General features: G+C 46.0%; 1 long non-coding RNA gene across 2 annotated transcripts in view; it reads left to right on the top strand.

Annotated features, from left to right (window-relative positions):
* Positions 1 to 22,511, top strand: part of LOC143442353 (uncharacterized) — a 137,566-nt gene that overhangs the window by 106,920 nt on the left and 8,135 nt on the right. For both annotated transcript variants that reach the window (XR_013110459.1, XR_013110458.1), the window contains one exon: positions 19,094 to 19,660. This is a non-coding gene — a long non-coding RNA (uncharacterized LOC143442353). The remainder of the gene's footprint in view (positions 1 to 19,093; positions 19,661 to 22,511) is intronic.

Genomic DNA, 22,511 nt, shown 5'->3' on the forward strand with positions numbered 1-22,511 from the left:
TGTGTGTGTGTGTGTGTGTGTGTAAGCCTGAGGTTGACATCAGGTATCTTTCTCAGTTCTTCTCCATATTAATTTTTGAGACAGTCTTTCTTTGAACTAGGAGCTCACCAATTTGGCTACATGGGCTAGCCTAGAAGCCCCAGGGATCCTCCTGTCTTCACAGCCCCAGAATTGAAATTACAGGCACAGGCCACATATCCAACTTTTATGTGGGCTGTGGGACCAATCTCAGGTTTTCCTGCTAGTGTGACATGCACTTTACCAACTGAGCCGTATTACCATTCTGAGAACCCACTTTTTGTGAGTCAGGTGGTGATTGGTAGTGATTGGGTGGGCGTGGGTATGGATAGGGAAGGCTACTTTATTCAGGTTAGGATAATTATAGTCTTTCTGATTGCCAAGGTTATCAGTACAGGATTTGGAGTTAGATAATTTGGGATTTAAATCTTTGCTGTCTTTGGCTTTGAGACTCTGGGTATTTAAAAAATCTTCAAGTCTATTTTCTTTTAAAAAATTAGCTATTTTTTGATTACTTTGATTTTCTTTGCCCCACTTTATCTCCTTTTTCTGTTCTTCCTTCTCTCTTCTGCTGGTCTCCTTCCTCTTCTCAGATAGCTCCATTCTGATTTTTATAAAAGTCTAGATGCTGCATATTAGAGAAAAATGTGAAATTTTTCTTTCCGCACCTGGCTTATTTCATTTAACATGATGACTTCTGGTTCTTCCCCCATCCCTCCGAATCATATACTTTTGATTTTGCTTATGCTTAGACAATATTGCATTGTGTATATATGCCATATTCTCTCTCTTTATCTGTTTTTGGGTCTCTAGATTGGCTCCCATCACTTGTCCAAGCCCTGTCTTTCATATTTGTTAGATGAATGTTTATGTCATTTGTCTCAGTGAGTTGTAGTGAGCATTGAACTGCCAAGACATGCAGCATGCTTAGTTCAATGATCGGCATATCAAATGCATTCAATAAACGCCAGTGATAATAGTAGTTCAGCCAATAATAGTAATAACTATTTCATCTCCCAGTGCCATGTTTTCCTTCTATTCTGTGTACTCCATAAGTAAGATGTCAAGATTTTTCTTATCTTCTGAGAGGAGGAAGAAGCTTGGAGAGGGGAAAAAGACAATATCCAGCCATGTCAATAGGGGAGCTGAGCCAACTGGTCCAGTTTTCTGACCCTAAACCTCTATGGCTCATGTCATGGAAGGCTTAGAGATAGTTGAGTTCTCTAGCCCAAACCAGGAGCAACATCCAAAATGACACTCTAGGAGAGAGGACGTGTGTGTGTGTGTGTGTGTGTGTGTGTGTGTGTGTGTGTGAGAAAAGGTGAGCTCTCTAAGAACTCAGGAATCTCCTGGTCACAGATGGCTCTTTTCCATTGCCATTTAACACTAGTCTAAAGCCATTCTACTAGAACAGTCTTTTAGAAAGTAAATTCAGGTTAAAAAAAAAAAAAAAAAAAAGCAAATGTTCCATATCCCTGGGTCTCTATCCCAGCCTCCAACCTGCCTCAAGACTTGGATGAACTCTGAGGTCAGAACACTTACTTAGATTTTAATTCTTTTTCTTTGTCTATCTTGTTTCTTTGTGATGGGTTCTCACCCCGATGTCTTTGAATTCGCTATAGCTCAGTGTTTGCCTTACGAGTGTATGCTGGGATACCTGGCTGCATTTTCTGTCTCTTTGTGACTGAGTGATTCATTCCACTCTCTGGTTTCCAGGTTCACTCAATGCTACACCCACATTTCCCACCTTTGGGGGGAAAGGAGGGAATGACTGGGGGCAGAAGCATCAATCTCCTCCCTGGGATGGCTCCTCTGAGCTCTATACTTCTTGCCTATAGTGACCAGGGAATTTTCCCTTATTGATTGCTTTCTGTAATCTAGCTTAACAAATAGAACTTCCCTCAAATGATTCTTCCAACTAAACTGATAGAAAGCTAACCTTGTTATATTTATTGACAGAACATTGAAATAAATATTATAGGTCTAGAGGGAATGTTTCAGCTCATTGATTTTTTTAAGGAAATAATAAATGGAGCCTATTCCCTTTGGCATATTATGCTGGGAATAATCTGAAAAAATGCTTAGCTTGTTCAACACAGAGCTTAGAAACCCTCCTTCTACTCCCGGCAGAGCAGGGGCCCTTTGCATAAATCTGCTCTGGCCCAGACAATCAATTTTCAATTTTAATTATTTTCAAAACTCGTTTATTATTTGCTTGTTCAGTGAGTTGGGAGCTTTCCCTTTTAGTGAGTTTACAGCCACAGTGGGCAGGCCTCTGGCTTGGATCTGAATGCCTAGGATGGAATTCTTCCCTGTCCCTTGTGCCAAGGACTTTAGATCCAAAGCAGTGGTCTGCCAGCTCTGGACCACGAGCTAAATCCAGCCTACTTCCTGTTCTTGTAAATAAAGTTTTATTGGAACTCATGTAAGAGCCAGGCACAGCAGTGTGTCATTTGTAAACTCAGTATTGAGGGTGTAGAAATAAATGGCTTCCAAGGCCTTGCTGACCAGCTAGTCTAACAGACAGTCAGCTCTAGGTTCAGTGTAAAAAAAAATGTGAATTGTAGCGGAGGAAGACACTTAGGGTTGACCTCTGACTTCCTCACAGACATGAATAAGCAAGTGCACCTGCACATACATATGCATATACCACACACACACACACCGCACATACCACACACACAAACATACACACTACACATACTACATACATACATACATACACACACACTGTACATACCATGCCATACACACACATACACACACTGTACATACCACACACATACACATACACACACTGTACATACCACACACACACACACACACACACACACATACACACACCATACAATGTAAAGCCTTGTGTTGCTATGCCCATTTCCACCCCTCTAGCACTCAGAGGGTTATAACCCCTTTCTTCATCACTCGGTGCACTTCCCACAGTCATTTCTTCCCTTGCTCTTCCACCCCAGTGGTGGATTTGGTACCTGCTTTAAGGGGTCCTTCACTTGGGTGGAGTTCATAGGTGCCTCAGATATGGCTGGCTACCTAGAATGACTTGCATGGTCATCAGCAGCCCTTTGGGGAAATGAGCTTAACCCGAGTTATATACCCACGTCCAATCAAAGGCTTGGGTTACCTGATGTCATCATTCTTGACCTTTTGTCCTCTCTGGCTGTTACTATGTCTTTGACTGTCCACCTAGGCCAGATTGACTGAGTTTCTGCTCCAGCACTGTGACGGTGTCCACCCTTCACCTCCATTCTTAGTTCACTCTAATCTGGTGTCTATCTAGAGCCCATGACAGAGCTTAGGTCCTTGCGTCTCCAAACTGCAAGAGCAGTGCTCCCAGGACTGCCCGTCTCCCTGAAAGGCTCCCCAACAACACGTTTTCTCATCCCTTCCCATCTCTTCAGACTCTTAGCTGCTAGGATGGTTAGTCATCACTGTCAGTGTGGCTACAGCTGGAATCACTTTGAATACACAGCTCTTGGTGTTCCAGGGAAGTTTAACTGAGGAGGGAAGGCCCATTCTGAATAGAGTTGGCACCATTCCTGGGCTAGAAAAAAAAAAAAAAAAAGGAAAAAAGAGAAAGTGAGTTGAGCAGTAGCTTTAATTCTCTCAGCTTCCTGACTGTGGATGTAGTGGGACCAGCCACTTCGTGCAACCGCCATATTACCAGGAAGGCATGTGGACTGCATCCCCTCAAACTGTGAGCTCATGGACTGTATCCCCTCAAACTGTGAGCTCATGGACTGCATCCCCTCAAACTATGAGCTTAGTTTAATTGCTCTTGTCAGGTGTTTTGTTATAGCCAGAAAACTAACTCGCATAGGGTCCCTTTCTCGTCCTGTTTTATCTGTCCAGTTAAATTTAAGGATGCTTTGGCAGTCATCTGAGTCCCTCCTCTTATCACAGGAGGAGAAAAGTCACAGCTCCAAGCCCCATCTATTCTCCCATATTTCCCTCAGATATCAACCAGCAGCCCAAATCTCTTGCCTGAACTCCTAAATACACGTATGCCTGGTACATGTAGCTCCTTCTGTTCAGACCCCAGACTTCTGCTGTCTCCTCCACTCTCTGTAATTGGCTTCTTGATTCCTGTTCTTGTACCACCTCCCAGATTTCCATCCCTCTCTTAATGCACATGCGTTCTTAGGTGCCCTGATCATCTCTCGCTTGGATAACTGATTAATTAATTAATTTGACAGCTATGTTACTCTGAGCTACTCACAGGGAGAAATAATATTGAACAAGGCAGAATGTGTCTCAGCTTCCAGAGGCTTGGACTCTCCATTGACAAAAAGGCAAATATTTAATTAAGATCACTTCAGATAGACTCGTGGAGAAACTAAACGTGAATGACATGAGCGTAAGGGACCAGAGGTGAGCTCCTGGGGGTCAGGAGGAACTCTCTGAGGAGGAGACATTTCAGTTGAGACTTGGGTGACAAAAATAAGCAGCCATGTAGGATGTTTCAAGGGGAAAGGGCAGTTGGTGAGATCTGAGGTGGGAATGGGCTTGTTTGCTCAAGGAGTGTGAGGGGGCTCTTGGTTGCTGCTGGCCCATAGTGTGCACGGGGGAGGCCATCAGATCATACATTTGAAGAAGTGAGGGACAGCGGAGCCTTAGCACTTTATATTTGACAGTAAGGGGAAGAGAAGCCTTTGGGAGCACGTTAAGTCATTTTCTTTGACAATTATACACAGACCTTCATTTTGTAGCCCTAGTTGGTCTTGAACTTGCTATATAGTCTGAAGTTCACAGAGACCCACCTCTCTCTGTCTCCAGAATGCCCCGATTAAAGGCATATATGCCACCATGCCCAGCTATGCTGTATGTTTTGATTATATCCACATCTAAAATTTCCAACTATGTCTCCTGTATCACTCCAACATATCACCTTCATACCTTTGCACTACTTCCTTTAAAAACATTTAACAAAACAAAACAAAATAAAAAAAAAACCCACAGTATTTCTGGTTAGTGGTGTGTGTGTGTGTGTGTGTGTGTGTGTGTGTGTGTGTGTGAGATCGTGTGTGGCCTCTATAGCTACAGTAATCACCAACTCACATCCAGAGGAGTGAGTTCTGATGCACAAGTTAGGGTGCTCACTGTGGCCTCTGTGTAGGGAACAGGTCAGAGAGGTTATTGTGGAGGCAGGGGACAAGGAGTCCTATGCATCTGGTGGGTAAGATAGGACCCGTATGGGGATGGTAAGAAAGGGCAGGGAGGATGTGTAAGGGCAGGACTTGTTAGGAGGTAGAGTCAGCTGGTTTGTTGATGGAGAAAAGAGGTAAGGGATCAAAGACACAGGAAAAGGGGGTGGGGTATCCAAGTGAAGCTTCTCCTTCCTCACTGTGCTCTTTTCCTAGAGAGGAGAGGCTACCAGTCATGGGCTTCATCTCTTCTCAGGCTCTTGTTCTGGCAGTGTTTTATAGAGAGTTCTGAGGAGTTAAAGGGTTCTGGCCTAGAGGCAGTCTGGTCTGGCCAACTGGCTGGGCCCCATCAAGGATTGGGCAAATCAGGAGGGATCAAGTCACCTCTCTGGCCTTATGCCAGAACTCCCATCCCTGTTGTCTTGTGATAGCCAGCAGAAAGTGCTCCTTAAGAGTCTCCAAGGCTGAGAGACTACGTAAAGTCCTTCAGGCTTTCTCAGTCTGACTAAATTCTGGTCATCTCTAGGCAGGAAAAGCAATGGGTTTGGCACCAATCAGAGAGCCTGGCCAAAGGACCCACATGGGCCACATGGCTAAGCTGTGGGGTCTTGGGTAATTGATTTCACATTTTTGGACTTTGCTTTCTTCCTTGTAAGTGGGCAAATTAGTTCTGGCTTTTACTTGAGTTTTGAAGATTTGGTACCAAGACCTACTGTTTAGGCCCATGGGGAATGATGGATGTATTTCTCCGTAGGCCAAAGGGAAAAAGAGTTCTATTTTTACAGAAGAAAGCAAATTCTCCATGGGTAGGTTGAAGGAGAGTAATTTTCCAGAATCTCCTAGTTATTGTCCTCCTGTGACCCATTCAGCTACCTGCTGCTCCCAATGATCAAATTCAGTGAGCAGAGATCTCAGGGGCTAGACAGAAAACCAGTGAGATGGGCCTTGTGGGGACGATGGTTCCGTGAAGGGCATACATGTACCTATGTGTGTGCGTGTGTGTGTGTGTGTGTGTGTGTGTGTGTGTGTGAGTGTCATGGTTTATAGACTACAGGAAGTTAAGCATGATATTGTTAGACCTCCTGAGTTTTTAAGAGAAGTCAGAAATCTGGAATTTTATGTGACATCTCTTCAATTTTGCATGCTGGCAACTAAAGTCAATTAAAACAAAAATACCAGCTTGGGCCAAACAAAGCTGCAGGATGCATTTGGCCTGCGGGTGGCCAGTTTGGGATGCCGGATATAGAATCGCAGAGGGACCCAGGAATAGTCACAATCTAACAATAGCCAGGTGCTCAAGCCAATAAAAAGCATAAGGAAACATCGAAGTTTCATACCCATGTGGTCTGACCAGGACCACGTGCCTCACATCTGCAGAGGATGGGCATGCTGCCACCTTTGCATTTCCAATGCAGATGCTGCATTCTATCCAGTGCCCCTTGCAAGGGTTAGCCAGCCGAGGGTGGAGCACGAAGGGTACTGCCAGGCCTTCTGTCAATGTGTGTACACGACTATTCATTTCTTCATTTATTCTACAAGCTCTTCTAATAATCGTATGGGGTACAATCCTGGTTTTGTGTCATGTTAAAAATTATTTGTAGGACTAGGGAAAGAATAGTTGGTAAAGTGTGTGCCCGTACGAGGAAGTGATTGTGTGTCCTGAGTACGGCCTGATTCATGGGTCTCATTAGCCAGTCAGTCTAGCCTAGTTGGTGAGCCTTAGGCTGGTGAGAGACCTTGTCTGAAAAAGCAAGGTGGGTGGGTAGCTTTTGGGCAAATGGTACCTGAGACTGACCTCTGGCCATTACATGCATATGTGTGCAAGTGCACACACATTAAACCTGCATCCCTTGCCATGCACAAATTCTTTGCAATAATATCAGAAATGATAAAATAAATGCTATGAGCACAAGCAAAGGATCATGGGAGTTCTGAGAGGAGGCTAAAGAAGATAACAGGTTACCTTTGGGGATCTGAGGTTTCAGAGAGGGAATGGTTTTGGGTCTCCAACTTGCAGATGGCAGATCATGGGAATTCTTAGTTTCTGTCCAGCCTTGACCAACACACTGTTTCACAGGATGCTGGAGGCCAGGCCTGGGAGAGGCAGGGGCTCAGGGAGCCTTCAAAGTTTGAGCTATAAGTAAGCTCAGAAACCAGTTTTCAGCAGGAGTGGGTAAGAGAGGGATATGGTTACTGTTAGCCATGTCTGTTCCTGCTCCGGGTGGCCTCCAAGTGGTCCTGGAATCCTTAATTGAGCATGCGCTGTCCCAGGAGATGGTGAATGACTGACCAGCCCTAGGTCACATCTTCCTGATCTCTGCAGACAGATGAAGGGCCCGATGTTCTTTCATGGGCTTGGCGAAGAGGAGTGGGAGTGGGAATTTCCCTTCTGCTGGGGCTTTGTGCCAGCTAGTGCTGGCAACTGAGGAGTTTGCCTTGACTGCTGCAGACCAAGCCATTCTGTGACAGAACAGTGCAAGAGGCCTCTGGGCTCTGTCCACTGAGATGGAGTGGGGAGGTCTCCTGACCTAAGGTGTCTGCTAGATGCAGTTTCTGTGAATCTCCACCTCCATGGCCTCGGCTAAGTCATCTCCTGGTTAGGGATGTGGTGTCATCTGTGTGTTGTCTTATTACACATGGCTTCTCATCCAAGTCTCAACTTTCATGCTTCTGTCTGGAGCAAAGTTAAGCCTAATTTCTTGAAGGTACACACTTTTCAGTTAGTTCCATCGATATAAAGAATAAAACTGAAGTTTTACTAGTATTAGAAACAAGTCAAACACATGGTTAGAAGGAACTGATAGAATATTGTTATCATCTTCATTACTGTTCTATTGTCATGAGGCAACACCATGACGAAGACAACTTATAGCAAAAAGCATTTAATTGTGGGTTTGCTTACAGTTTCAGAGGGTTAATCTATGATCATCATGACAGGGAGCATGGCAGCAAGCAGGCATGGCGCTGGAGCAGTAACTGAGAATTTACATCTTATCCACAAACTGGATGCAGAGGGAGGGAGGGGAAGGGGGAGGGGAGGGGAAGAGAGGGACAGTGTAAGGGAAAAAGTAAGGGAGGGAAGGAGGGGGAGGAAAGGAAGAACAGAGGGAGAGAAGGATGGAAGGGAGAGAGAGAGAGAGAGAGAGAGAGAGAGAGACTGAGACTGGGTCTGATGTGGGCTTTTGAATCCTCAAAGCCTACCCATGAGTGACACACCTTCTCCAACAAAGTCATACCTCCTAATATTTCCCAGAATAGTTCCACCAGTTAGGAACTAAGCATTCAGATATATAAGCCATGATGTCCACGCTCATTAAACAAACAAACAAACAAACAAACACACAAATATATTTTGTTTTACTAATTTTGAAAAATATTACTTTGTTATCTTACATGTATGACTGTTTTACCTGCATGTATGTGCGTGTATCATGTACACAGTTGATTCCTTTGGAGGTCAAAGATCACATTGGATTCTCTGAGACTGGAGTTCCAGGCAGTTGTGAGGCACCATGTGGGTGCTGAGATTTGAACCTGGATCCTCTGGAAGAGCAGCAAGTGGTCTTAGTTGTGGAGTCATCCCTCCAGCCCTCAAATAGTTTTAGTACACATTGCAGAATTAATCTATTTAGATGGAAGGGCAGCCTGCCTACTTCAACCCTATTAAAGAACTATATATCGCACTCACGCGTCTACACACACACACACACACACACACACACACACACACACACACACACGGAAAAGATCGAGGACCATTTCCACCAAATGCTGACAGTGGTGGCTGTAGGTTGGGTTCCGGAAGTCTCTGAAAGCCCTTCAAAGTTGCTTTTCAAAGCCAAGCATGGTGGCACATGTCTGTAGTCCCAGCACTTGGAAGATAGGAGCCGGAGGATCAAGGGTTCAAGGTTACTCTTGGCTACATAACAAGTTCCAAAACAGTTGGGGTTACCTGAACATCTCTGTATCAAAAGAAATGAATTCAAAGTTGCTCTTTAGCTTGTGCTGGGAGATAGGGAAAGCTTCATGGTACAGCCTGGTGGGAGCCTTTAAGTCACATCCCTGAAGGGGGACTTGACCCCAGTGGACTCCTCTTTTTGTTTCTAGCTTCCAGTTGAAGGGTTTTGTTCTGCCACAGGCTTCACGTGGTTACTCTGTTCCCTGAAGGCCTACTTCACCACAGGCCAAAAGCCACAAAGACAGCTGAGACTACCAAAGCCATGGGCAGAAGGATACTTGTCTTTATGTATCAATCCTCTCAGAGATTTGTTACAGCCACGGAGAGCTGACTGATGCCGCCTACCTCCAGGGACCAGGACTCTGTGTCTTTTTATCTTCCTCCTGTTCCTTTACCTCCGCCTTTCTGCCTTTTTGTAGTTTCTATGGATGTGAATATCAGAAGTTTCAAGAAGGAAAAATTATTTTAGAAATTAGAAAATGTTTTTGATATTTTGTATTTGCAAGTATTTTTTAATCAATCATATGTTAGCTTTACAAATTAAAAAAAAAAGAAATTGGGGGCTGTGGTAGCAAGATGGCTCTTTGGGCAGAGGTGCTTGCAGAGCAAGTCTGGTGAGCTGAATTTGATCTCTAGAACCCATGTAAAGGTGGAAGGAGAGGACCAACTCCACAGAGTTCTCCTCTGATCACCTCTGCATGTAACCACTATCTCAGCCACACATACAGACAGACAAAAATAAAAACAAATTTGGCATGATAAATTACTGTCAGAATAAATGCTTGTGTATCTGTCTGTTAGCTTGCCTACCTTCCTACCTATTTTTAAATATAGAGGCCAGAGCCTAGTACCTGTTAGACAAGCATCGTGGTATACTGAGTGTCTTCACCAGCCCCTACGCTAGCATTCAAAGACTTTGGCTGAGGAATGGGCTGATGGACATATAAACTGTTCCCAAATCACTTTTGCCCCTCTCTGCCCCTACAAGGGACAGCCATCTGCTCGATAGCTCTTTGTCGTGACTGGGACATAGGGTGACAACTCCATCAATCCGAGGCCTGTCTCTTGGTCTTACACAGTGAATTTACTCATGAGATTTAGGACACTTTTACCATAATATTTATTCCGTTTTATGGCTTTAAATATAACACTAACTCCTAATAATCAATATTGATTTAACTATAATATCTTATTTATAGACACAGTCCCCTGGTTTGCATATGGACTCAAGCTATAATGGAACAGAAATCAGCCACTCACTCTTCTGGCCCCTGGCCAGCACCATCAGCCTCTAATGAATGGCCGTGAGGCCAAGATGAAGTTTGTAGTTTGTGATGTTCACTGATTCCCCACCCCCACCAACATGGCTGCCTCCTGCCCACCAGTGAGTCACGGGGGCCAAGCATGTCTATTCTGATGGCCTGCCATCAGTCTTAGGCTACAAACATTCCAAATATAGAGACAACCAGCTCTAAGCAGGAGTGGGAACGGAAATGAGATGTCGGTGTATAGAGGAATATCTAGATGCAGAAAGGCTACGCTGAGGCTTAGAAAAACAGAGCCGTGTCCCCACCTCTTCCTAAGAGGCTCTGGGGTGGATCTCTCAAGATGTTATTATTGTGGCCGTCATTTGTGTTGTAGAAGTGTCTGGGCAGCAACGGCTGTAGCCATCTCTTCTAGGGATGGACACTGGCCTGGTCGCTGTGATCTGGTGTGGCACAGGTTTGTGAGGAAGGGTAAAAGAAGGCAGACCATTTATCCTGGAGAAAAGAGACTGGGGAAGCCGGAGGAGCAAAGGAGATTATTCGGATGCGTTTGCCCAACGACCGTCTTCCACTGACTAGGAGATTAATCTGGATTGCCCAGAACATGGCCATTTTCTCACAAGCTTCTGGAATCTTCGCTCTATTTGATGAGGATGTTGGAGAGCTGTATTTATATCCTGTAGACTTTCTGCAAACCCACACACACACACACACACACACACACACACTCTATTCACTTACACATCTGAGAACAGCTCTAGATTCCCCAAGGCTTCAGTCCCATAAATCATCTCTTGCACTAGGTTACAAATTAGGGTGAATCTTAAGGCTTTTGGAGGAGTCTAGCTATTTTTCAATTCATGTAACACAGAGGGTATAGTAGTTGGAGTTAGTGATGGTTCGTTTTAACTGCCTACTTCCTATAACCTAGGAGAGCCTGGGAAGAGAGCTGGAATGAGGGACTGCCTAGATCAGTTGGCATGTGGCATGTCTGTCAGGGACTGTCTTCATTGTTCTTTAAGGTGGGAAGACCCCCAATGTGGGCAGCACCATTTTATGAGCTGGGCCCTGAACTGCATAAGAGAAAGCCAGCTGGGTAGCAACCAGAGAAAGACCCAACAAGGATCTATGTCCCCTCTGTTCTTGACGGTGGGTGGGATGCTTCTTTGAAATCATGAACTACCACCTGCAGTTGTAAGACAAATAGGTCCTCTGTCCCCTGTGCTACTTTTCTGTCAGGATGTTCTGTTGTAGCAACAGGAAAGATACCAGAATAGAGCTCCTGTAGCTATTTTGGCACTGTGTGGCCCACGAAGAAAACCAGATCAACAAACCAACATCGAAACCATGAGCAAAATGTGCCTTGCAAGAGCCCCTACTATTTTCTTCATGTCCCAGGAATCCTTTTATAGAGGACCCCTCCCCCTACCTCACATTCCAGCTCCACACAGTCCTGAGGCATATGTGCTCTCCATTCTTGTTCCCGGATCACTTTATCAAGGTGTGAACATCTCTCTAACCTGGCCAATCAGTTTCTTTCTCCCAACACAGGAACTAAATGAATGGGTGGGGTGGGAAACAGAGTCACGCAGTGTTAAGGCCAACGCGGATGCTCCACCCTATTCAGGGTTCTTGAGACACACTTCCAGTTGAACAAGCCAGAGTGGAGAGGCCACAAAAAGCATAATGACAATATCAACAGTGTTTGGGTTAATTACTGTCCATAGGCCAACCCCGAGCTTGTGGCTTTGAACCCATTGTTTTTTGTTTTCTCTCCTGGTTCTGTGGGTAAGCTGGCGTTGGCTGGGTGATTCTCACTCGGGCTCTGTCTTGCTGTTGTACTCAGATCACGGCTAGGGCTGGTGCAATCTGAACTTGCAACTCTCCTGCATATCCCGCTTGGGTGGTATCTAGCAGCCAACACTATCGAGCAACTGATGCTTATTGGCAAATAGTGGTTCTGGGCAAGGAACTCTTCTAGAGCTACTTCCGGAGCTATCCTGTGCGGCTTGGAGTCCTGTTGTGTGTGCCTGGGTTCTAAGTGGATGTGTCTCCAGAGCAAGTGACTGAGGAGAAGGAACCACAAATCACCAAGTCTCCCCAAATGCCAGATCCTGAGCTGTCAGTGTCACCTCTACCCTCCTGGGACAAGCAATCACAGGCCAGTCTAGAGCTCATAGCCACTCACAGGTGATTGGACGAGAGGTAACCAAGCAACCAATCTAGACCAATCACAGAGCTCCATCTTAGGCTAGAAGGGAGGCATCAGCCATTCTCTGAGGTTTTATTATTATTATTATTATTATTATTATTATTATTATTATTATTATTATTGTCTGCCAGGCTCCTGAGAGCTTTTCCTTTTCTCTGTCATCGCTGGACCTGGGCTAAGGTGATCGGGAGGAATGGTAGTTTACAGGGAGAAGGAATTGGACAAACAGTAATGGTTTCTAATCAATGGCTGCTACCCATGTGCAAAGGCAGCTTCTATATTCTTTAGTCCTCGGAAGACGCCTCCTGTGACTCCCATTTTATAGATGAAAACACTGAGGTGTGGAGAGGATGGAGCAGGAAGGATGCTTCATTGTCAAACAGTAGTCGCTCAAACTAAAAGAGGTTGGGGGGATAAAATCCCATGTAGTGTCTTGTGGAAGAAGGGCCCAGAAGCTGAAGAACCCCCCACCTGCAGGTGTCTTCCCAGTGGGCTGGGCCGATGACTCAGGTAGCGAAAGGCTACTGAGGCAAGTGGACCCAAGTTTGGGTCACCAAAAGTCATGTAAAGGCCACACTGGTGACCTGTGTCTGTAACCCCAGCACTGATGGGACACTGGAGTGAAAAGGACTTCTGGGGCTGGCTGACTAGTCGGTCTAGCTAAGTCTATGAGTTCCAGAGCCTGTCTCAAAAAATAAGATGGGAAATGCTTGAGGAAGACTCCCAGTGTTTACCTGTGGTCCCTACACTTAGTGTATACACATGCGTGTGCACATGCACATAGACAGAGACAGACACAGATGCGTGTGTGCATGCTCTCTCACACACAGAGAGACAGAGACAGAGACAGAGACAGAGAGAGAGAGAGAGAGAGAGAGAGAGAGAGAGAGAGAGAAAAGAGATTCTTTACATATTTTCACCCTCCTGCCCTCAGAAGGTGGGTGATGTGTCCGTCTGTCTTGGCAAGGCAACACTAGCAGGTACCAGTGATGGGATCAATCATATGGCTCCATCTAAAGCTTGGAGCATCTGTTCATTGTATCTGTTTTGTTTTTGAAACAGGGCTCACTATGTAGTCCTGGCTGTCCTAGAATTCCCTATGTACTGTTAATCCCACAGGTTGAGAATATGACCACTCCTATGGTTTTGAACCAGATTTGAAGCAAGTTTAATTAAATACTGGCTGGGATGATGGACTCTGGCCAGATCCATCCCAGGGCCTCCAGAAAATAGCTGCAAGTCATATTTTGGAGAGGCTTATAAAAAGCAAACCCGTAAGGCCACGGTATTTCCCATCAGGTCCATTGAGAGGCAAATGTACATCCTGAAAGCATCTGTCCTTGGTAAGGGGCTTACAGCTGAGAGGCATTTTTGTTTTATGGATCTCTTAGGCAAAGTAATTAAAACTTAAAATTTTGGCTCTCATAGTAGATCAGGCTGGCCTCGAACTCATAGAGATCTGCCTGCTCCTGCCTCCTGAGGGCTGGGATTAAAAGTGTGCTTCACCTCACCCCACTATCTATTTCCTTTTTATGTGTCCTATAGACTTCCTTCTGTGTCAGGCCTGGGATAAACCAAGCATTGAGAACAGTGTTGTTACGACAGGTTTAGACTAGTCATAGGTAGCAAACAAGTGGTAGTTGTGACTGTCACGTCACATGGAGATGACATTCATCATGTTGCTGTGCAACCTCCCCTGGCCTAGAGACTCACTCTACCTACTGAGTCCAAGGAAGAAAGACCTGATGGAAGGAAGATAGTTTCTCCCACAGTGACTGGGCCAATCCACAACCTGCTGTTCTGGCTGGATGCTAAGTAGATCCCACTGTGTCCCACATTAGAGAGGGCAGTGGCAGATGGGGCACATTTGGATGACACTAGCTGGGAGTTGTGCCAGTAAGGAGATACTGTCCTATGAAGGGGGTGGAGTTTCAGCAGCCTAAAGACCTAGCTTTGAGCTATATTTCCCTGGACCGTTGAAAAGCCTATGTAGGTAGAAAGACTGGACTCTTCATGGGGACCTTGAAGAGGAGGGAGCTCCCTCATAGAAGACACAGGAGCACCATAGTTAATAGGGTTTACCACCCCATTGGAAGCTTGAGGAGCTGGGCCCACACCTAACTCTATGTTTTTTTAACCTTACCTCAGTGACTCTCAGCATAGGGAACCACCAGAATGCATTTGCAGCTTCCTGAAAATATCTGTATCCCAAATTCCCTCACAGGCAGCTCAGAGCATGGCAGAAGGCACAGGCTTTTCCCCCAAACCCTCTTTTCCTTGAGTTCTATGAGTAGGGTTTCCCCTAACCTCTCATTTTGGGACAGAATCTCATGTAACCAAGACTGGCATCAAATTCACTATGTAGCCTAGGGTAACCCTGGTGCCCATCGTACAGGGCACCGGGATTATGAGTATATCTAGTCACTCCCAGGTTTTGCGCCATTGAGACCAAACCCAGGCTCTGTGCTTACTCAGCCTGCATTCCACCAGTGGAGGTACAGCCTATTCCTTTAACAAAGTGGCCCATATGCTGAGGATGACCCGGATCTCTTTAGTCCCATTGTGGGGACCTCAAGCCTTTTTCACACAGTGGCACTATGCCAGCTAGGAGTACATCATGATCTTTGCTGTGTCCCTAGTTCCTGTGTGGCACTGTTCATGCTACCCAGGCCCATCTGGCACAGACAAAGGCCCTTGTCACCCCTGTGTTGTGTTTCTTGGAGCTTATATACTCAGTACCAGGTGTCAGCCATACTCTTTCTTCTTGCTCCAGGGGCACCGAGAAGCTCACACGATACCTGGCTGCCTCTGGCAACCCGTGAACAGGCCCATGGAGTCAGTTCAGGACAAGCAAACCACTCACTAAGGACTCTGGACACTTCGGGTGGCATTTCTGACACCCAGGGGCTTTGGGAGGCTCTGACAGCTACTGGTGGGGGGCTGGGAGACAGGTAGAAGGAGAGGGAAATACATTTTTAAAGATAACCTGCAGGCAAATATAATATTTATACTTATTTATCCTCAGAGCTCACTCGCAAGGCCCCAGACATGTCTAATGAGCAGGAATTGCAAAATGGCCATGGGTCCTACTTGTTTGCCTTTGCCGAGGTTCCTGGCAGTCACAGGGACCCAAATATTTCAACTGTGCAACCGCTGCAGGCAAAACGGCTGTAAGGAACACCAGAGCTTGTAGCAAGTGTCTGACTCCCAGAGGCGTGGAACCACAAAACTGCCAACCCAGGAAAATGAGGTGTTCCTGTCCCCTCCCCTTCACAGAACACAGGGCTCCCACATGTATGCCTGAGCTCAGGGAGCTGACACACACACACACACATACATACTCACTGTGAAGGGCACCGAGATCCTCTGCAGCCTCACGCCTGTTTCACAGGCCCGTGGGCACATCCCTGTGCAATTCCATACACACTGTCTGACAGGTGCAGCATAGGGCACACTGGGGCAGGATGCTTGGTGGCTGCAGTCTTGTTCTGGTCAGGACTCGTATGTGCTCTGGCCGTAGATCCTAAGTGTGATCTCCTGGGACATCAAGAAGGCTTAGTGGGTAAGACTGCTTGCCACTAAGCCAGAGTTCAGTTCCTAAAACCCATGTCGTGGAAAGAGAAAGGCAACTTCTGCAACTTGTCTTCTGGCCTCTTCATGTGTCACATATGAACATATATACAGAGAGAGAGAGAGAAAGAGAGAGAGAGAGAGAGAGAGAGAGAGAGAGAGAACATAAAAAATAAACATGATGTTCTATATATATATTAAAGGGAAGAGAATGACATTGAGTTTCCTATATGGCTAACTTTAACTCAAGTAGCCATGCAGAGCATCTATATGTATAACTATATAAATACATCTACAGATACATATGCATACATTCAAACAGAAAAATATATGGTTATAAATAAATGTATGCATATGCAAATGCCGCACAACTAGACTGGGGTTGGCTTCTGGGCCATACTCTTGGGCACAGATGAAGCCCTTAACTGTGGGGACTGCATCTGCCCTGGCCAGGTCCTGAGTCCTCAGGCTGCGTCAGGCTTACCGCCATGCCTATGAAATCACTGCTACTCCCTTTGTAGCGCTTAGTACAATTGTCTGAGCACTGTCTGTGACGCTGACTCTCACTGGCTGCATGGAGGCCTGCATCCCCCTGCTCCACCTTGACTACGAAGCTTCTCAGTAAAGAGACAGGTGACTGAAGTCAGGACCCCTCTCTGCTGTTGTGCGACCTTTCTGTGTCCTCTGACCATCAAGCGGGCACCAGGAGGCCCATTTCTTTTAACGTCAACAGCAGTGAAAGCCCCGGCTCTGTCTGAAATTCGCAGCTATCAGAGAGAACACAAGGCCTGCGATTTCTAACCAGGTGATCTCAGCTCTGGGCTGCTGGCAGCCTGGGTAACTGGGAAATGGCATCTCTCCACACAGGTGCATGTTTACGTTAATTGGTTGCTAACTCGTAATGTTTGAGGGAAAACTGTAGGGTCAAGGCCTGGTTGTAAGAAGCCGTTCTTTTCAGAGCAGGTCTTGAGGGTGATAACTTGGCTCTAATTCTCAGCTCATCTCTGGCCTTCATGAAGTGACCAGCTACCTCAATATTTAAGCCAACAGAGACAAAGTGGCTCTCGCCACCATACCTTCCCCGCCATGATGTACTGCACCCCCTGAGCTGCTTCCAGGTGTGTGGTCACAGCAAAGAGAAAAGTAACTCACATACCCTGTTCACATGAGGTGAATTTCTTTCTCATGAGGTTGGATATTTATGCCCACAAGCTCTGTCTGGGCTCAGTGGAATGATTTTCTTGCACGTAGGACAGTAAGATGGAGTGGGTGACTCTGGCACAATCTCCTTTTTCCTTTTCTTTGGGAATTTTGGGAGAAGACTCCCATCAAATCTCCAGAGTGGATGGGAAGCAAGAATCGTGCCATCAAGGCCCAAACAGGGACCATTTACACATGCAGATGCCAGTATCATTTTCCCATCTTGTACACAGGGCTCAGCCCTGTAAGCCGCATTTCCAGGGCTCAGTGCTCCTACAAGGAGGCAGGAAGCAGAGATGGGAGAATCTCTAGGAACCTGTGGTCCCTGATGTATGCTGTGGGAAACAAAACAACCTAAAGGCTGGGTCTCAAGCAAGGTGGAAGGCAAGGGCCAATACCTGAGAATGGTCTCTGACTTGCACACCACTTACGCCAGGACGTGTGTTTTGTATGCCTCCATCACATTCCCCACTTTCAATCTCTCAATCTGTCTCCATTGCTCTCTCTCTCCTCCTCCCTCCCCCTCAATCTTTCTTTTCCTCCCTCTCTCAATCTCTCTCTCAATCTTTCTCTCAATCTGTTTCTCTGTCTCTCTCTCTGTCTCTCTCTCTGTCTCTCTCCCTGTCTCTCTCTCTGTCTCTCTCTCTGTCTCTCTCTCTGTCTCTGTCTCTCTCTCTGTCTCTCTCTCTGTCTCTCTCTCTCTCTCTCTCTGTCTCTCTTATACACACACACACACAAACCCTGGGACCATTGAACTCTATCTTCAGAACAATGGGTCCCACCACTGAATAAATCCTCAGACCTGCCAACCAGTCCCCCCCTGCCCCTGTCTCCTATTCCTATCTCAGCTTTTCTCATGCCTGTTATTTTGAGGGATGTGGGGTAATGCCACATCTGTATCTCACTGAATTTTGGGTTAGCTCATGTAACAGGGAAGAATATAGGTAATCAAGGTGCTATAATGGCTAAATTTGTTTCAGGAATATATTTGTTTTTTTTTGTGTGTGTGTCACTGTGACAAAATACCTGGTAGAAAGAACATTCATGAGGAAAAAAAGATCTCTATTGGCTCAGGGATTCTGGAGATTTCAATGCTTCCTCTCAATGAAGGCATGGTGGGGCAGCTCCGTCTATAGTGGTGGGAGTATGACGTAGCGGATGTTCCTGTGGTGGTAGACCAGAAAGCAGAAACAGCCAGCCAGGAACCTGAGTGAGGATAAGCATCACAGGCTTGTCTCTAGTGACAGTCATACTCTCACTAGCCAGGTTCCCCCTCTGAAAGGCTCCACAGCCCTAAAAATAGGTCTGCAAGTTGGGGACCAAGTACTTCAAACCGTGAGCCTGTGGGGGACGTTCTGCATTCAAACCATAACAAGCTAAAAGACAGCTTTAAGCAAAACTTCCGGAAGGCATTCTGACACCGTGTGGCTGGAGCCATTAAGTAGGGCTGTGAAAGAAAGAGGGTTGGGGGGGGGGGGGCAGGTCAGTCAGAGAAATATCTGTTAAAAAGGACCGTAAGTCTCTTTAACTTGAGGACTCTCGGCCCCTGATGTATTAATATCATTTGGGAATCTCTGAAAGAGCTGAAGTCCATAGTTTTCTAGTTTGTTCCACTTGGGAACCTGGCCCAGACCAGGCAGCCCAGATGTTGCTGTGATTTGAGCCCCAAGCACATGGCTGGTCAGACAACTCTTCTCTTATTCTCTTGCAGGCAGGAGTGGGTGGTTGCTGCTTTGGAGTATTTAGAAGAAGAACCAAAGGAAACTCTTGCACCAGGGACCTAAAGCTCATGCTGGAAAAACAAGAGTGTTTTGTCCCAAGGGGCAAGTGTCCATGTGATCACCTCCCAGTGAGCCTCACAGACCGGCTTCTGGCTCTAGCCTCCCCCAGGGACAGGGCTTCTTCTTGATGTCTGGGGAGCTGACCTTTTCAAGAGGCGTGTTGGGGGAAGTGGGTCTCCAGCTGGGCCTCTGACCCTCTGCCCTCTCCGTTTTGGAGCCATTGGGAGAAGGACCACACTTGCAATGGTGACTCAGCCCTTGGCCATGGGTGGCCGGGTTGCATTGGCTAGGCGGGGTCCCTGCTGCTGGCTGAGGTCTCTTCCGCCAGTCTGGGTCCTTGCTTTCTCTCTTCACCCTTGACTTTTAATTTTGGAAGTCCTCAAACCTATGGACAAGTTTGGAAGCATAGTGACATTATGACCCATGAAGCCTGCTTGCAGAGTCTGCTGAAACTGCTACATTGTTACAGCCGGTTCTTCTTGGGATAGTATTTGCAGGTGAGTTTGGATATTGTGGCTCTCACCTCCTGATGCTCCTCCTAAGAATAGGGATATTGGTTGCAGTTACAACATCCGTTTGCTATTGTGTGTGAGAAGATCAGCAGCAATTCCAAAGGAGCTCTCCAGTTCAGTCCCGTTTCCCAACTGTTCTAAAAATAAGTTCAAATAATAATTTGAACTCTGGGCTGGAAGGATGGTTCAGTGCTTGTCATGCAAGCGTGAGGAACTGAGTTTGGTCCCCAGTACCTACTTAATAAAAGGTAGGTATGGTGGTGACAGTTTGTAATCCCAGAGACGGGGAGGTACTGATGGACACATCCCTGCTTGCTGGACAGCCAGATTAGCCTACTTGAGCTTCAGACCAGTGAGAGATCCTGTCTAAGGGGCTGGAGAAATGGCTATGGCTTTAGAGGGCTTACTGTTCTTCTAGGGGACTTCCATTCACCTTCCAGCACCCAAGGCAGGTAGCTCACAATCACATGTAATTGCAGCTGTAGGGGACAGACACCCTCTCTGGCCTCCACACATACCTGAACACATGCATCATCCACACACACACTTAAATATACACATGAATAAAAATAAAATAAAATAAAAATAAAAGCAAAGATAAAGTATATCTTTAGAAATTAATTATTTTTAAAAGGTAGATGGTACCTAAGGAATGGTTACACTTGAGGCTGTACTCTACTTTCCACACACACGTGCATGCACACCTGCAACCTTACATATGAACAACTGCATGGACATGTACAACCTCATACATATGGAATACCTGTGTGCATAATGCAACCTTCCATATATGAACATGTGTGTGTACATGTGCAACCCCACACAAATGAATGTGTGCATGTATGTGCATGGCCTTATATATATTAATGTGTTATGTGCACATATGCAGCCTTGCACATATGAACGTGTGTGTGCCTACATGCAGCTTTACACATGAATGTATGCATGCACACCTGTAGCCTCACACATATGAACACTTGTATGCACACACATTTGAACCAGCATCTACCCAGGTAATACATTTTTATTAATATACGTGATCTTTTCAGAACAACCCTCTTTTAACTTTTTTGTCTTAACCGTATTTAATTTTTGAAGACTGTAGGCCTTTTATTTTGGTACAAATTTCCTGTTAAATTTACTGACTTGTTTTCTCCTATCAGATATCATTTAAGTTGCTCCCCAAGCCCTGATTTTGTTGTAAACTGAAGTTAGTTTTAGTTGTCAGCACCTAGCTGCTGATACTCTGAGTGGACAAGCTTCACGAGGTCCTGGGGGCTTGGGCAGCTAATGTTGCCATGCACCAGGACTGTGTCCAAATTTATTTGAACCCCCCCCCCTCTCTCTTTCCTTTTTTGAGATAGGTTATGCTACATAGCCCAGGCTAGGCTGTAACAGCTGCTCCTTCCGCCTCACCCCCTTAAGACTTAGATTACAGCATGTGCTACCAGGCCTTGATTTTTAAACTTTCTCGATGTACAATTTGAAAACATGACAGAGATTTAATCAGATTGCCTGCTCTATGCCAGCCCTTTGAGAGACTTTTTTCACTTATTATTGTGTACGTGTGATGTGTGGGGGGGACATACATGCAGTGACATACATGTGGGTATCAGGGGACAACTCTGTGGAGTCAGTTTTCTCCTTTTACCTCTTTGTAGATTCCAGGGATTGAACTCAGGTCACCAGGCTTACACAGCAAGCACCTCTACTTGCTAAGCCATCTCGCTGGCTTAACCAAATAAGAAACCCTTGGCAGAGTTTCTTATTTGGACCCACAAAAACCATTTTGAGGAAAGGATATTTACTTTATAGCTAAAAAAACTGAGATTCAGAGGTGTGAAGGTGGGGAAAGAAATTAATTTTTTTTTTTATTTTTTGAGACAGGGACTCACTACGTAGCCCTGGCTGACCTGGTTCTTACTAGCTAGACCAGGCTGACCTCAAACCCACAGAGATCTGCCCCTGTCCGTCTCCCAAGTGCTGGGATTAAAGATGTATACCACCATGCCTGGTTTACCACTCAAAGCATTGGCAGTGTGAGCCCTCTACCATTCAGTTACATCTTGGCTCCTTGTAATCTTCCCCTAAGACCCTTTCCTCCCCAGCCCTTATGGGTGCATTCCCTTCAGGTGCCACTTACCTTTGTACCCCATACCTTTTGTTTCTTTGAAGTTGTTTGTCCTGGTTGCACAGCCCCTCAGCACCCCAAGTTAATTTATTCCCGGATGCCCAGCTCCAGTGCTATCTTGCAGAAGCTGCTCCTAGCTCATCTTCATCCAAATGCAGCCTCACTGTCTTGCACCACCATGTTAGCATTGCTTCCTATGTGATGCACATGCTTTGCTTGTGGCTGGTAGAGCAAGCTTGCAGGAGTCAAGGGCTCCAATCCCAGGTCCTCCACACCCTATGTGACCTTGTGTGTGTGTCAATTCACCTGAAACCTCATTTTCCTCATTTCTAAGGGAGAGAAGGTTGGGAAGGTCAAGACTTCATGATGCTTCAGAATCCAGTGATGCCACTGCAGAGTACACGGCAGGATGAAAGGGAACTCCTGGCAGGCTCTGAGCACTGTGTGAGCAGAGGCCCTGCTGGTTGGATTTCCTTCCCAGACCCCCATGTGCAGCCTGACACAGAACAGCTGTGGATGTCCTCAGGGTCATTTCCCCCAAATACCAAACGGGTCCTTGCAGATGCCACAGACCTGGGGCTTGCCTGCGTTTTTTGGCATTTCTTCATCACCCTCTCAGTGTGGGGCAAGACTTGGCTGGGCCCACAGCCAGCAATAAAGCGGATGCTAATCATATCATTATATGCTGAATAATTAACTGTCATT

The sequence above is a fragment of the Arvicanthis niloticus genome, chromosome 5 (assembly GCF_011762505.2).
Source record: "Arvicanthis niloticus isolate mArvNil1 chromosome 5, mArvNil1.pat.X, whole genome shotgun sequence".
Lineage (NCBI taxonomy): Eukaryota > Metazoa > Chordata > Mammalia > Rodentia > Muridae > Arvicanthis > Arvicanthis niloticus.